This window comes from Cryptomeria japonica, unplaced genomic scaffold (assembly GCF_030272615.1).
Source record: "Cryptomeria japonica unplaced genomic scaffold, Sugi_1.0 HiC_scaffold_40, whole genome shotgun sequence".
Lineage (NCBI taxonomy): Eukaryota > Viridiplantae > Streptophyta > Pinopsida > Cupressales > Cupressaceae > Cryptomeria > Cryptomeria japonica.
In genome coordinates this window covers 310001-325000 of record NW_026728862.1, presented here as the reverse complement: position 1 = coordinate 325000, position 15000 = coordinate 310001, and the positions used below count along the sequence as shown (strand labels likewise).

Here is a 15000-nt window from a genome sequence, read left to right as displayed (position 1 = left end):
TGAGAGCCGAGGGATGTAGCAGAGATAGCAATCGGGGTGTGTGATGCAGAAGAGATAGCAATCGAGGTGTGCGGTGGGAAGGGCCCAGCAGCCAGAATGCATGAAGCGACGGATGAAGCAGTGATGACAACCGGGCTGTGAGGAGAGGAGGGATGCAGCCAAGAAAGCAATCAGGGCTCGAGGCAAGGGATGCATCAAGGATAGCAATCATGTTGTGAGGCGAGATTCCAAAGGCTAAACGTGAGAGGCTGCAGGGTCGACTCAGAGAGGTCTATGCATGTGAGAGGCTGAAAGCAAGGTCGACTCGGAGCGGTCTATGCATCGGGCGCGCTTGGGGCGACTACCAGTGCCAACCCCTTATCCCGCGACGCGTCCGACAAAGAGAACGTTCCAAGGCGACAGAGGAGGTTACCAGCCGAAGGATGCAGTAGCAATAACAGGTATAGTTCCGCGGCGGCCGAGAAGACTCACCGCATAGGAATCGGGATGCGAGGCGAGGGATGCGGCGGGAAGGCCCCGACGGCTAAACGGAAGAGGCTGCAGGGCCGCCTCGGAATGGTCCAAGCATCGGATGCGATTGGGACGACTACCAGTGCCAACCCCTTATCCCGCGATGCGTCCGATACACAGATAGTTCCAAGGCGGCCGAGGAGCCTCACCGCATATCAATCGGGGTGCGAGGCGAGGGATGGGGCGGGAAGGCCCCAACGGCTAGACGGAAGAGGCTTCAGGGCCACCTCGGAATGGTCCAAGCATCGGACGCGCTTGGGGCGACTGCCAGTGCCAACCCCTTATCCCGCGATGCGTCCGATACACAGATGGTTCCAAGGCGGCCGAGGAGCCTCACCGCATAGCAATCGGGGGTGCGAGGCGAGGGATGGGGCGGGAAGGCCCCAACGGCTAGACGGAAGAGGCTTCAGGGCCGCCTAGGAATGGTCCAAGCATCGGACACGCTTGGGGCGACTACCAGTGACAGCCCCCTATCCCGCGATGCGTCCGATACGAAGATGGTTCCAAGGCGGCCGAGGAGCCTCACCGCATAGCAATCGGGGTGCGAGGTGGGGGATGCGGCGAGATGGCCCCAACGGCTAGACGGAAGAGGCCACAGGGCCGCGTCGGAATAGTCCAAGCATCGGACGCGCTTGGGGCGACTACCAGTGACAACCCCTTATCCCGCGATGCGTCCGATACGAAGATAGTTCCAAGGCGGCCGAGGAGCCTCACCGCATAGCAATCGGGGTGCGAGGTGGGGGATGCGGCGAGATGGCCCCAACGGCTAGACGGAAGAGGCTGCAGGGCCGCCTCGGAATAGTCCAAGCATCGGACGCGCTTGGGGCCACTACCAGTGACAACCCCTTATCCCGCGATGCGTCCGATACGAAGATAGTTCCAAGGCGGCCGAAGAGCCTCACCGCATAGCAATCGGGGTGCGAGGTGGGGGATGCGGCGAGATGGCCCCAACGGCTAGACGGAAGAGGCCACAGGGCCGCCTCGGAATAGTCCAAGCATCGGACGCGCTTGGGGCGACTACCAGTGACAACCCCTTATCCCGCGATGCGTCCGATACGAAGATAGTTCCCAGGCGGCCGAGGAGCCTCACCGCATAGCAATCGGGGTGCGAGGCGAGGGATGCGGCGAGATGGCCCCAAAGGCTAGACGGAAGAGGCTGCAGGGCTGCCTCGGAATAGTCCAAGCATCGGACGCGCTTGGGGCGACTACCACTGCCAACCCCTTATCCCGCGATGCGTCCGATACACAGATAGTTCCGAGGCGGCCGAGGAGGTGGGGGATGCAGCGAGATGGCCCCAACGGCTAGACGGAAGAGGCTGCAGGGCCGCCTCGGAATAGTCCAAGCATCGGACGCGCTTGGGGCGACTACCAGTGACAACCCCTTATCCCGCGATGCGTCCGATACACAGATAGTTCCGAGGCGGCCAAGGAGCCTCACCGCATAGCAATCGTGGTGCGAGGTGGGGGATGCGGCGAGATGGCCCCAACGGCTAGACGGAAGAGGCTGCAGGGCCGCCTCGGAATGGTCCAAGCATCGGATGCGCTTGGGGCGACTACCACTGCCAACCCCTTATCCCGCGATGCGTCCGATACACAGATAGTTCCAAGGCGGCCGAGGAGCCTCACAGCATAGCAATCAGGGTGCGAGGCGAGGGATGCGGCGAGAAAGCCCCAACGGCTAGAGGGAAGAGGCTTCAGGTCCGCCTCGGAATGGTCCAAGCATCGGACGCGCTTGGGGCGACTACCAGTGACAACCCCTTATCCCGCGACGCGTCCGATACACAGATAGTTCCAAGGCGGCCGAGGAGCCTCACCGCATAGCAATCGGGGTGCGAGGCGAGGGATGCGGCGAGAAGGACCCAACGGCTACACGGAAGAGGCTTCGGGGCCGCCTCGGAATGGTCCAAGCATCGGACGCGCTTGGGGCGACTACCAGTGACAACCCCTTATCCCGCGACGCGTCCGATACACAGATAGTTCCAAGGCGGCCGAGGAGCCTCACCGCATAGCAATCGGGGTGCGAGGCGAGGGATGCGGCGAGAAGGACCCAACGGCTACACGGAAGAGGCTTCGGGGCCGCCTCGGAATGGTCCAAGCATCGGACGCGCTTGGGGCGACTACCAGTGACAACCCCTTATCCCGCGACGCGTCCGATACACAGATAGTTCCAAGGCGGCCGAGGAGCCTCACCGCATAGCAATCGGGGTGCGAGGCGAGGGATGCGGCGAGAAGGACCCAACGGCTAGACGGAAGAGGCTTCGGGTCCGCCTCGGAATGGTCCAAGCATCGGACGCGCTTGGGGCGACTACCAGTGACAACCCCTTATCCCGCGACGCGTCCGATACACAGATAGTTCCAAGGCGGCCGAGGAGCCTCACCGCATAGCAATCGGGGTGCGAGGCGAGGGATGCGGCGAGAAGGACCCAACGGCTAGACGGAAGAGGCTTCGGGTCCGCCTCGGAATGGTCCAAGCATCGGACGCGCTTGGGGCGACTACCAGTGACAACCCCTTATCCCGCGACGCGTCCGATACACAGATAGTTCCGAGGCGGCCGAGGAGCCTCACCGCATAGCAATCGGGGTGCGAGGCGAAGGATGCGGCGAGAAGGACCCAACGGCTAGACGGAAGAGGCTTCGGGTCCGCCTCGGAATGGTCCAAGCATCGGACGCGCTTGGGGCGACTACCAGTGACAACCCCTTATCCCGCGACGCGTCCGATACACAGATAGTTCCAAGGCGGCCGAGGAGCCTCACCGCATAGCAATCGGGGTGCGAGGCGAGGGATGCGGCGAGAAGGACCCAACGGCTAGACGGAAGAGGCTTCAGGGCCGCCTCGGAATGGTCCAAGCATCGAACGCGCTTGGGGCGACTACCAGTGACAACCCCTTATCCCGCGACGCGTCCGATACACAGATAGTTCCGAGGCGGCCGAGGAGCCTCACCGCATAGCAATCGGGGTGCGAGGCGAGGGATGCGGCGAGAAGGACCCAACGGCTAGACGGAAGAGGCTTCAGGGCCGCCTCGGAATGGTCCAAGCATCGGACGCGCTTGGGGCGACTACCAGTGACAACCCCTTATCCCGCGACGCGTCCGATACACAGATAGTTCCGAGGCGGCCGAGGAGCCTCACCGCATAGCAATCGGGGTGCGAGGCGAGGGATGCGGCGAGAAGGACCCAACGGCTAGACGGAAGAGGCTTCAGGGCCGCCTCGGAATGGTCCAAGCATCGGACGCGCTTGGGGCGACTACCAATGACAACCCCTTATCCCGCGACGCGTCCGATACACAGATAGTTCCGAGGCGGCCGAGGAGCCTCACCGCATAGCAATCGGGGTGCGAGGCGAGGGATGCGGCGAGAAGGACCCAACGGCTAGACGGAAGAGGCTTCAGGGCCGCCTCGGAATGGTCCAAGCATCGGACGCGCTTGGGGCGACTACCAGTGACAACCCCTTATCCCGCGACGCGTCCGATACACAGATAGTTCCGAGGCGGCCGAGGAGCCTCACCGCATAGCAATCGGGGTGCGAGGCGAGGGATGCGGCGAGAAGGACCCAACGGCTAGACGGAAGAGGCTTCAGGGCCGCCTCGGAATGGTCCAAGCATCGGACGCGCTTGGGGCGACTACCGTTGCCAACCCCTTATCCCGCGATGCGTCTGATACACAGATAGTTCCGAGGCGGCCGAGGAGCCTCACCGCATAGCAATCGGGTTGCGAGGCAGATTATTGGGAAGGGAACCCCCTGGGATGCGGCTCAAGCAGTGCCCAAAGGGACTGGAATGCGGAATCACATCGAGAGACCCAAATGCTATACGAGGGCTCAAATCGAATTATCGATTTGGCCACGACATGGACGCATCGGAACGACTACCTTTGCCGAACCACTCGCAATTGCATCCATACCGAAACCAATAGACATTTCCGTTAGAGCCCTCGCATAGCATTCGGGAATCTCGCATGCCCCTCTAAATCGACCAATGCTGGCGCTCAATGAAAATCCGAGCGCTACCACCGTTCGAGCGCCAGCATTGGTCGAGTTAGAGGGGCACGGGGGAGAATGCTCCAGTCAACACCTCCCCTATATAAGTTATTTGTCCGATTCTCGCACAACCGTAGTCTGCCTCGTCGAATCAAACAACGGTCCCAGATTCCGACTTCCGTTCCGTAGAGACCCAAAAGCTAGATGGAGGCTCGCAAGAAAGAGAGTCGGCGCATAGCAATCGGGTTTCTCGAACGTTTAGGGACCGAGCTCACTTGCGGATAGGGCAAAATCCGCCAAGCAACCCAAAAGCTAGACGGGGGCTCGAATCGAATCGCCTAGGCGGCCACAACAACGACGTGTTGGATCGACTACCAGTGCCAAACCATTCAGCAAGACTAGTCTGTGTCGAGGCCGGATAGAGATTCTCAGAGAGCGCCCGCATAGCATTTAGGAGACCTGCCGCGTCCCTCACACTCGACAAATGGTGGTGCACGTTTATAAATCCGAGCGATCCCAACCCTTTCAAGCACCAACATCGGTCGAGATAGAGGGGCACGGAGGGGGCTGCGTGAGACAACACAGTCCCCTATATAAGTTATTTGTCCGATTCTCACACATCCGAAGAATGGTCATCAAATCGGACAACAGCCCAAACTTCCGACTTCCGTCCCAGAAAGCCCAAGAGCTATCTAAAACGTTCATGGCCGGAACTCGATCGCGGCTATACCAGTCCGCCAAGCAACCCAAAAGCTAGACTGGAGCTCTAGTCGAATCACCTCTGTGGCCATTGCAAGGACGTGTTGGAGCGACTACCATTGCCGAACCATTCCGCAGGTCGAGTCCATACCAAGGCCGCATAGAGATTCACGATGAGCTCCTGCATAGCAATCAGGAGACTTGCCGTGTCCATCACAATCGATAAATCCTGGTGCAAGATTTTTGCATCCGAGCGCTCCAACCAGTCGAGCACCAGCATCAATCGACATAAACGGGCACGGGGGGAGGATGCTCGAGAACACTACCTCCCCTATATAAGTTATTTGTCCGATTCTCAAGCAGCCGAAGTCTGGTCATCGAATCGGGTCAAAGACCACAACTTCCGACTTTACCCACAATGCAAGTCATCGAATCGAACATCGGCCCCCGAGTCGGACTCCATGCGTATGTCAGGTCATCGGACCCAAATTCCGCCTTCCTGCGCATGGCGGGCCATCAATATCAACTCGGTCATCGGACCCAAACTCCGCCTTTTTGCGTATGGCACGCCTTCAAATCGGTCATCGGACCCAAATTCCGCCTTCCTGTGCATGGCGGGCCATCAACATCAACTCGGTCATTGGACCCAAATTCCGCCTTTCTGCGCATGGCACGCCATCAACTCGGTCATCGGACCCAAATTCCGCCTTCCTGCGCATGGCAGGTCATCGGACACAAATTCAGACCTCGCCAATATGCCTACGTATCGAATCGGTCATCGGACCCAACTTCCGACTTCATCCATACTGTAGGGTCTTTGAGGTTGGCGCGGTGCGCTCAACCCAGGGAGTCGACCCATCGAAGCATACACCTCCCCTATATAAGCTATTTGTCCGATTCCCACACCTGTGTAGTTTGCACCTCTGACCAGGACATCGACCCCAACTTCCGAACTCGACTGCAACGACGGCACCAGCGCCTTGGTGCGCACCTTGCGACGCACAGTCCCAACATTCGCCTTCCTGCACATGGCAGGTCATCGGACCCAAATTCCGACCTCGCGAGTATGCCTACATATCGAATCGGTCATCGGACCCAACTTCCGACTTCATCCATACCGTAGGGTCTTTGAGGTTGGCGCGGTGCGCTCAACCCGGGGAGTCGACCCAACGAAGCATACACCTCCCCTATATAAGCTATTTGTCCGATTCCCACACCTGTGTAGTTTGCACCTCCGATCAAGACATCGACCCCAACTTCCGAACTCGCCTCCAACGACCGAACCAGCGCCTTGGTGCGCACCTTGCAACGCACAGTGCCAACATTCGCCTTCCTGCACGTGGCAGGTCATCGGACCCAAATTCCGACCTCGCGAGTATGCCTACATATCGAATCGGTCATCGGACCCAACTTCCGACTTCATCCATACCGTAGGGTCTTTGAGGTTGGCGCGGTGCGCTCAACCCGGGGAGTCGACCCAACGAAGCATACACCTCCCCTATATAAGCTATTTGTCCGATTCCCACACCTGTGTAGCTTGCACCTCCGATCAGGACATCGACCCCAACTTCCGAACTCGACTAAAAAGACCGCACCAGCGCCTTGGTGTGCACCTTGCAACGCACAGTGTCAACATTCGCCTTCCTGCACATGGCAGGTCATCGGACCCAAATTCCGACCTCATGAGCATACCTACTAATCGAATCGGTCATCGGACCCAACTTCCGACTTCATCCATACCGTAGGGTCTTTGAGGTTGGCGCGGTGCGCTCAACCTGGGGAGTCGACCCATCGAAGCATACACCTCCCCTATATAAGCTATTTGTCCGATTCCGACACCTGTGTAGTTTGCACCTCCGCTCAGGACATCGACCCCAACTTCCGAACTCGCCTGCAACGACCGAACCAGCGCCTTGGTGCGCACCAAAAGTGCGCACTTTTGGAGGGCACTTTTGTGCGCTCCAAAGGTGCGCACTTTTGGAGGGCACTTTTCTGCGCTCCAAAGGTGCGCACTTTTGGAGGGCACTTTTTGGAGGGCACTTTTCTGCGCTCCAAAGGTGCGCACTTTTGGAGGGCACTTTTTGGAGGGCACTTTTCTGCGCTCCAAAGGTGCGCACTTTTGGAGGGCACTTTTTGGAGGGCACTTTTCTGCGCTCCAAAGGTGCGCACTTTTGGAGGGCACTTTTTGGAGGGCACTTTTCTGCGCTCCAAAGGTGCGCACTTTTGGAGGGCACTTTTTGGAGGGCACTTTTCTGCGCTCCAAAGGTGCGCACTTTTGGAGGGCACTTTTTGGAGGGCACTTTTCTGCGCTCCAAAGGTGCGCACTTTTGGAGGGCACTTTTTGGAGGGCACTTTTCTGCGCTCCAAAGGTGCGCACTTTTGGAGGGCACTTTTTGGAGGGCACTTTTCTGCGCTCCAAAGGTGCGCACTTTTGGAGGGCACTTTTTGGAGGGCACTTTTCTGCGCTCCAAAGGTGCGCACTTTTGGAGGGCACTTTTTGGAGGGCACTTTTCTGCGCTCCAAAGGTGCGCACTTTTGGAGGGCACTTTTGTGCACTCCAAAGGTGCGCACTTTTGGAGGGCACTTTTCCTGTGCTCCAAAGGTGCACACCTAGGTGAGCACCTTCGACCACACCTTGTAGCACACCAAACTCTGACTTTCGACTTCATCCGCAATGCAGGGTCTTTGAGGTTGGCGCAATGCGCACAACCAGGGGAGTCGACCCATCAAACCCAACACCTCCCCTATATAAGCTATTTGTCTGATTCTCATACATGCGTAGCCTGCAGGAGCAATTAGGACATCGACCCCAACTTTCGGCTTCTAAACGAAAACAAGGTCTTTGAGGTTGGTGTAATGCGAACAACTAGGGGAGTCAACCCATCAAACCCAACACCTCCCCTATATAAGCTATTTGTCTGATTCTCATACATGTGTAGTCTACAGGAGCAATTAGGACATCGACCCCAACTTTTGACTTCTTAACGAAAACAAGGTCTTTGAGGTTGACGTAATGCGCACAACCAGGGGAGTCGACCCATCAAACCCAACACCTCCCCTATATAAGCTATTTGTCCGATTCTCATACATGTGTAGCCTGCAGGAGCCATTAGGACATTGACCCCAACTTTTGACTTCTTAACGAAAACAAGGTCTTTGAGGTTGGCGTAATGCGCACAACCAAGGGAGTTGACCCATCAAACCCAACACCTCCCCTATATAAGCTATTTGTCTGATTCTCATACATGTGTAGCCTGCAACAACGATTAGGACATCCACCCCAACTTCTGAATTCGTCTGCGTTGACCGCACCAAAGGTGCACGCCTTGGTGCTCACCAAAATCCGACTTCCGACTTCTTCTGCTATGCGGGGTCTTTGAGGTTGGCGCAGTGCGCACAACCAGGGGAGTCAACCCACCGAATGCAACACCTCCCCTATATAAGCTATTTGTCTGATTCTCATACATGCGTAGACTGCAGCAATGATTAGGACATCCACCCCAACTTTTGACTTCTTAAACAAGACAGGGTCTTTGAAGTTGGTGCAGTGCACACAACCAGGGGAGTCGACCCATCAAACGCAACACCTCCCCTATATAAAGCTATTTGTCCGATTCTCATACGTGTAGTCTGCAGCAGCGATTAGGACATCGACCCCAACTTCCGAATTCGTTTGCATTGACCGCACCAAAGGTGCACGCCTTGGTGTGCACCCTGGAGTGCACTTTGGTGCTCACCTCGGTGCACACTTTGGTGTGCACCTCGGTGTGCACCAAAGGTGCGCACCTTGGAGCGCACCAAAGGTGTACACTTTGGAGCGCACCACATAGGGTCTTTGAGAGGTTGGCGCAGTGCGCACACCAAGGTGGGTGTTGAGGTGCGTGCCGAGGTGGGTGGGTGCTAGGGTGCGCTCCATGGTGGGTGCCAGGGTGGGTGCGTGCTAGGGTGGATTCCAAAGAGGGTCATAGGGTGGGTGCCAAGGTGGGTTGGTGATATAGTGGGTTCAAAGGTGGGTACTAGGGTGGGTTCCAAGGTGGGTCACAAGTTGGGTGCCAGGATGCGTGGGTGTTAGGTTGGGTGCCAAGGTGGGCTCCTGCGTGGGTGGGTGCTAGGGTGGGTTTCAAGGTGGACGCGAGGGCGGGTGCCAAGGTGGGTAACAAGTTGGGTGTTAGGATGGGTGAGTGCTAGAGTGGGTGCCAAGGTGGGTGGGTGCTAAGGTGGATGCCAAGGTGGTTCACAGGGTGGGTGGGTTCTAGGGTGAGTTCCAAGGTGGGTCACAGGTTCAGTGCTAGGGTGGGTGTCAAGGCGGGTGTCGAGGTGCCTGGGTGCTAGGGTGTGGATGCCAATGTGGGTCATAGGGTGGGTACTAGGGTGGGCTGCAATGTGGGTGCCAAGGTGGGTAACATGCTCGGTGGGTTCTAAATTGGGTGCCAGGGTGGGTGTGCACCCACCTTGCCCGAGGTGGGTGCCAAGGTGCCAGTGTGGGTGGGTGCTAAGGTGGATGCCAAGGTGGGTGAGAAGGTGGGTGATAGGTTGAGTGGTAGGATGGGTGGGTGCCAAGATGGGTCACAGGGTGGGTGCAAGGGTGGGTAGGTGCTAGGGTTGGTGTCAGGGTGGGTGGGTGCTAGGTTGGGTTCCAAGGTGGGTGCGAGGGTGAGTGTCAAGGTGGGTCACAGGTTAGGTGCTAGGATGGGTGAGTGCTAGGGTGCAAAGGTGCCAGGGTGGGTGCTAGGATGGGTCGATGCTAGGGTGAGTGGCAAGGTGGGTGCCGAGGTGGGTGCCAAGTCGGCGACTGCTATGGTGGATGCCAAGGTGGGTCACGGGGTGGGTGCCAAGTTGCTAGGTTGGGTTCCAAGGTGGGTGCCAACGTGGGTGCTAGGGTGCGTGGGTTAAAGGGTGTGTCACAACGTGGGTGCCAGGATGGGTGCGCACCCACACTGGCCAAGACGGGTGCGGGTGCAAGGTTGGGTTCCAAGCCCGGTCACAGGCTGGGTGCTAGGATGGGTGGGTGCCAAGGTGGGCACCAGGGTGGGTGCACCCACCCTGGCCAAGGTGGGTCACGGGGTGGGTCCTAGGGTGGGTAACGGGGTGGGTACTAAGGTGCGTGCCAAGGTGGGTCATAGGGTGGGTGCCAAGGTGGGCACCAGGGTGGGTGTGCACCAACCCTAGCCAGGGTAGGTCACGGGGTGGTTGTCGGGGTGGGCGTCAAGGAGCCAAGGTGGGTGGCAAGTAGCCAAGTTGCGTGCCAAGGTGGGTGTCGGGGTGGGTGCCAAGGATCCAAGGTGGGTGCCAAGGAACCAAGGTGGGTGTCTGGGTGGGTGCCGAGGTGGGAGCCAGGGTGGGTCCCAAGGTGAGTGCAAAGGTGGGTGCCAGGGTCAAGGTGAGTGCCAATGTGGGTTCCAAGGTGCCAGGGTCAGGGTGAGTGCCAATGTGGGTTCAAAGGTGCTAAGTTGGGTGCGAGGTTGGGTGCGAGGGTGGGTGGGTGCCAAGGTGTGCTAGGTGGAAGCCCGGGTGGGTCGGCATCCCATGGGTGTCGAGTTGGGTGCCTGATGGGTGCTTCTTGTCAAGTTTTAGTCGTCGGGACTCATTTCGAGCCTTAGAGGTCGTTTCTTGTCCGGTTGCCCTGTCTTCGACCTGGGAACCCAATTTTGGTCCTCGGGTCCCATTTTTTTTTGTCTCGCATCCCACTTTTGGCCTGTGGCCTTTTCGGGGTCGATTCTCGTTTTGGGCATCAGAGCATGTTTCTTCTCCTAAAACCCAATATTTGTTTATTAAGTCTCGGAACACATTTTTGTTCTCGTGGACCCATCATGGGTCTTGGAACGCATTTGTGGTCCTTGGGTCCCATTTTGCATCCCGAAACTTGTGTTTTGGTGCTTGATCCCTATTTTGGGTGCCCACCTTGCACCAAGTGCGCACCCGGGGCAAACCGAGCGCCTTGGTGCACCGGGGCAAGATCGAGCGTGCACCCGAGGCGCCCCGAACATGCACCAAGGTGCACTCGGCCCACATGTGAGTGCAGGTCGTTGCGCCCGAGGTGGTGTGTGGGCACCGCGTTGCAGACGGGACACTGCACGCACACGACGCCCCCTCCAGGTGCACGCACGTAGGCCGGGCCGGGTGCACACCCGACGCCCTAGCAAGGTGCGCGCACCCGGGCAGGGCTCACACTTGGCGAACGGGGCGCACTTCGCGAGGGAGGGTGTGCACCTCGACGGGGGTGGGTGGCCGGGGTGGATTCGCACGTGGGTCGCGGTTTGCTAAGTACACACTGCGACAAGCTCATAACGGGTGCGATCATACCAGCATTAGTGCACCGGATCCCATCAGAACTCCGCAGTTAAGCGCGCTTGGGCCGGAGTAGTACTGGGATGGGTGACCTCCCGGGAAGTCCCGGTGTTGCACCCTTTTTTAGTTTTTCGCCGGGCGTCGCAATGCTATTTGAATAAACCTTTTGCCCGTTTGCGTTCTCGTCGGGGCCGGGCCGGGCCGGGGTGCGCTGCCCGCACTACCGCGCGCGCGGGGGGCGACACCGAGCGCGCACCCGAGGCACCCCGAGCACACAGGCCACGGTGCAACCCGGGCGTTGTGCGCGCACCCCGGTGCGCCCGAGGTGCTGCGCGCGCACCCAGGTGAAATCGGTGTGCACCTCGGCCAGTGCGCGCTCGGTCGAGTCGCGCACGTTGGCCAAGGTGCACGGTGATGTTTCTTACTCTAAGGTTCCGCACCAGACGCCCGGGACAGGTGAGCGAAGCTGGGCGGGGCCGGGTGCGCGGCCGGGGCAGGTGCACGCAGCTGGAGAGAGCTTTGGAGCACACTTCGGAGCGCACCAATGATGCGCTCCATTCAAAAGTTTCCTGAAAAGGCAAAAAAAGTTGAGATTATAGAATTTCCCACTTGAGAGATTGTAAAAAAAAAAAATTTAAAATGAAGGAAACGCGGGTGCCAAGGTGTGCGCAGCCCAGCCAAGGTGTGCGCACCAAGGCGCCCACCCTGGCGAAGGTGCACGCAAGGTGCGCACCCGAGGCAAACCGGACAATTAACCCAACTTTCGACTTCGCGCGCACCTTGGAGCGCACTTCGGAGCGCTCCTTGGTGCGCACCAATCTTGGGCACCTCGGAGTGCACCATGGCGCCCACCAAGGTGCGCACCCGGGGCAAACCGAGCTCCGACTTCGTGCGCACCTTGGAGCGCACGAAAGGTGCGCACCATGGCGCCCACCAAGGTGCGCAGCCCAGCCAAGGCGTGCGCATCAAGGTGCGCACCCTGGCGAAGGTGCGCACCCGGGGCAAACCGAGCTCCGACTTCGTGCGCACCTTGGAGCGCACAAAAGGTGCGCAACCCAGCCAAGGTGTGCGCACCCCGGTCAAACCGAGCTCCGAATCGTGCGCACCAGAGGTGCACGCCATCGTGCGCACCTTGGAGCACACTTCGGAGCCCTCCTTGGTGCGCGCCGATGTTGCGCACCTCGGAGCGCACCCGGGGAAAACAATGCAATTAACCCGACTTTCGACTTCGTGGGCACCTCGGAGCGCTCTCGGGTTCGCACCTCGGAGAACACCGAGGTGCGCACCTTTGATGCGCTGCCTTCACCAATTTCCAGAAAAGGCAAGAAAACATTGAGAAGGTGTGCGCACCGAGGTGCCCACCCTGGCGAAGGTGCACGCGAGGTGCGCACCCGGGGCAAACCGGGCTCCGACTTCGTGCACGCCGCACCTTGGAGCACACTTCGGAGCGCTCCTTGGTGCGCACCAGGGCGCGCAACCCAGCCGAGGTGCCCACCCCGGCGAAGGTGCACGCGAGGTGCGCACCCGGGGCAAACCGGGCTCCGACTTCGTGCACGCCATGGTGCCCACCGCGGCGAAGGTGCACGCGAGGTGCGCACCCGGGGCAAACCGGGCTCCGACTTCGTGCACGCCGCACCTTGGAGCACACTTCGGAGCGCTCCTTGGTGCGCACCATGGTGCCCACCAGGGCGCGCAACCCCGCCGAAGGTGCACGCGAGGTGCGCACCCGGGGCAAACCGGGCTCCGACTTCGTGCACGCCGCACCTTGGAGCACACTTCGGAGCGCTCCTTGGTGCGCACCATGGTGCCCACCAGGGCGCGCAACCCCGCCGAAGGTGCATGCGAGGTGCGCACCCGGGGCAAACCGGGCTCCGACTTCGTGCACGCCATGGTGCGCACCGCGGCGAAGGTGCGCACCCGGGGCAAACCGGGCTCCGACTTCGTGCACGCCGCACCTTGGAGCACACTTCGGAGCGCTCCTTGGTGCGCACCAGGGCGCGCAACCCAGCCGAGGTGCCCACCCCGGCGAAGGTGCACGCGAGGTGCGTACCCGGGGCAAACCGGGCTCCGACTTCGTGCACGCCGCACCTTGGAGCACACTTCGGAGCGCTCCTTGGTGCGCACCATGGTGCCCACCAGGCCGCGCAACCCAGCCAAGGTGTGCGCACCAAGGTGCACGCGAGGTGCGCACCCGGGGCAAACCGGGGTCCGACTTCGTGCACGCCGCACCTTGGAGCACACATCGGGGCGCTCCCGGGTTCGCACCGGCGTTGCGCACCGTGGTGGGCACCTCGGAGCACACCAAGGTGGGCAGCGAGGTGCGCACCTTTGATGCGATGCCTTCACTAATTTCCATAAAAGGCAAAAAAAAAACGAGATTTTAAAATTTCCGTTTTGAAAGATAGTGAGAAAAAGGGAATGCTGGTGCCATCTTGAGCCCGCCCTGGTGCGCAGCCCAGCCAAGGTGTGCGCACCAAGGTGCCCACCCTGGCGAAGGTGCGCGCCCGGGCAATTAACCCAACTTCCAACTTCGCGCGCGCCAGGGTGGGAGCGCACCCAACAACCGGGCCTGGGAAGAGCCAATGCGAGAAACCCCACCAAACGCTCTGACAAAAAAAGAGGGGGCGCTCCAGTAACCCCGCTTCGGAGCGCACCCTGGGCAAACCCAGCCAAGGTGCCCACCCCGGCCAAGGTGCAGGCGAGGTGCGCACCCGGGGCAAACCGGGCTCCGACAACGTGCACGCCGCACCTTGGAGCACACTTCGTAGCGCTCCCGGGTGCGCACCTCAGAGCACACCAAGGTGGGCAGCGAGGTGCGCACCTTTGATGCGCTGCCTTCACTAATTTCCAGAAAAGGCAAAAAAAAAAGGAGATTTTAAAATTTCCGTTTTGAAAGATAGTGAAAAAAACGGAACGCGCGTGCCATCTTGAGCCCGCCCTGGTGCGCAGCCCAGGTAAGGTGCCCACCCTGGCAAAGGTGCGCACCCGGGCAATTAACCCTACTTCCGACTTCGTGCGCGCCAGGGTGGCAACCGGGCCTCGGAAGAGCCAATGCGAGAAACCCCACCAAACGCTCCGACAAAAAAAGAGGCGGCGCTCCAATAACCCCGCTTCGGAGCGCAGCCGGGGCAAACCCAGCCAAGGTGCCCACCCCGACGAAGGTGCACGCGAGGTGCGCACCCGGGGCAAACCGGGCTCCGACAACGTGCACGCAGCACCTTGGAGCACACTTCGAAGCACTCCCGGGTGCCCACCGGCGTTGCGCACCGTGGTGGGCAGCGAGGTGCGCACCTTTGATGCGCTGCCTTCACTAATTTCCAGAAAAAGGCAAAAAAAAATGAGATTTTAAAATTTCCGTTTTGAAAGATAGTGAAAAAAAAGGAACGCGGGTGCCATCTTGAGCCCGCCCTGGTGCGCAGCCCAGGCAAGGCATGCGCACCAAGGTGCCCACCCGAGGTGCACACCCGGGGCAAACCGGGCTCCGACTTCGTGCAGGCCGCACCTTGGAGCACACTTCGGAGCGCTC

General features: G+C 59.7%; 1 non-coding gene across 1 annotated transcript; it reads left to right on the top strand.

Annotated features, from left to right (window-relative positions):
* The first annotated feature begins 11475 nt into the window (after nt 1–11475).
* Nucleotides 11476–11594, top strand: LOC131862264 (5S ribosomal RNA). The gene has a single exon (XR_009361280.1). It is a non-coding gene; the product is annotated as a 5S ribosomal RNA (ribosomal RNA).
* The last annotated feature ends 3406 nt before the right edge of the window (nt 11595–15000 follow it).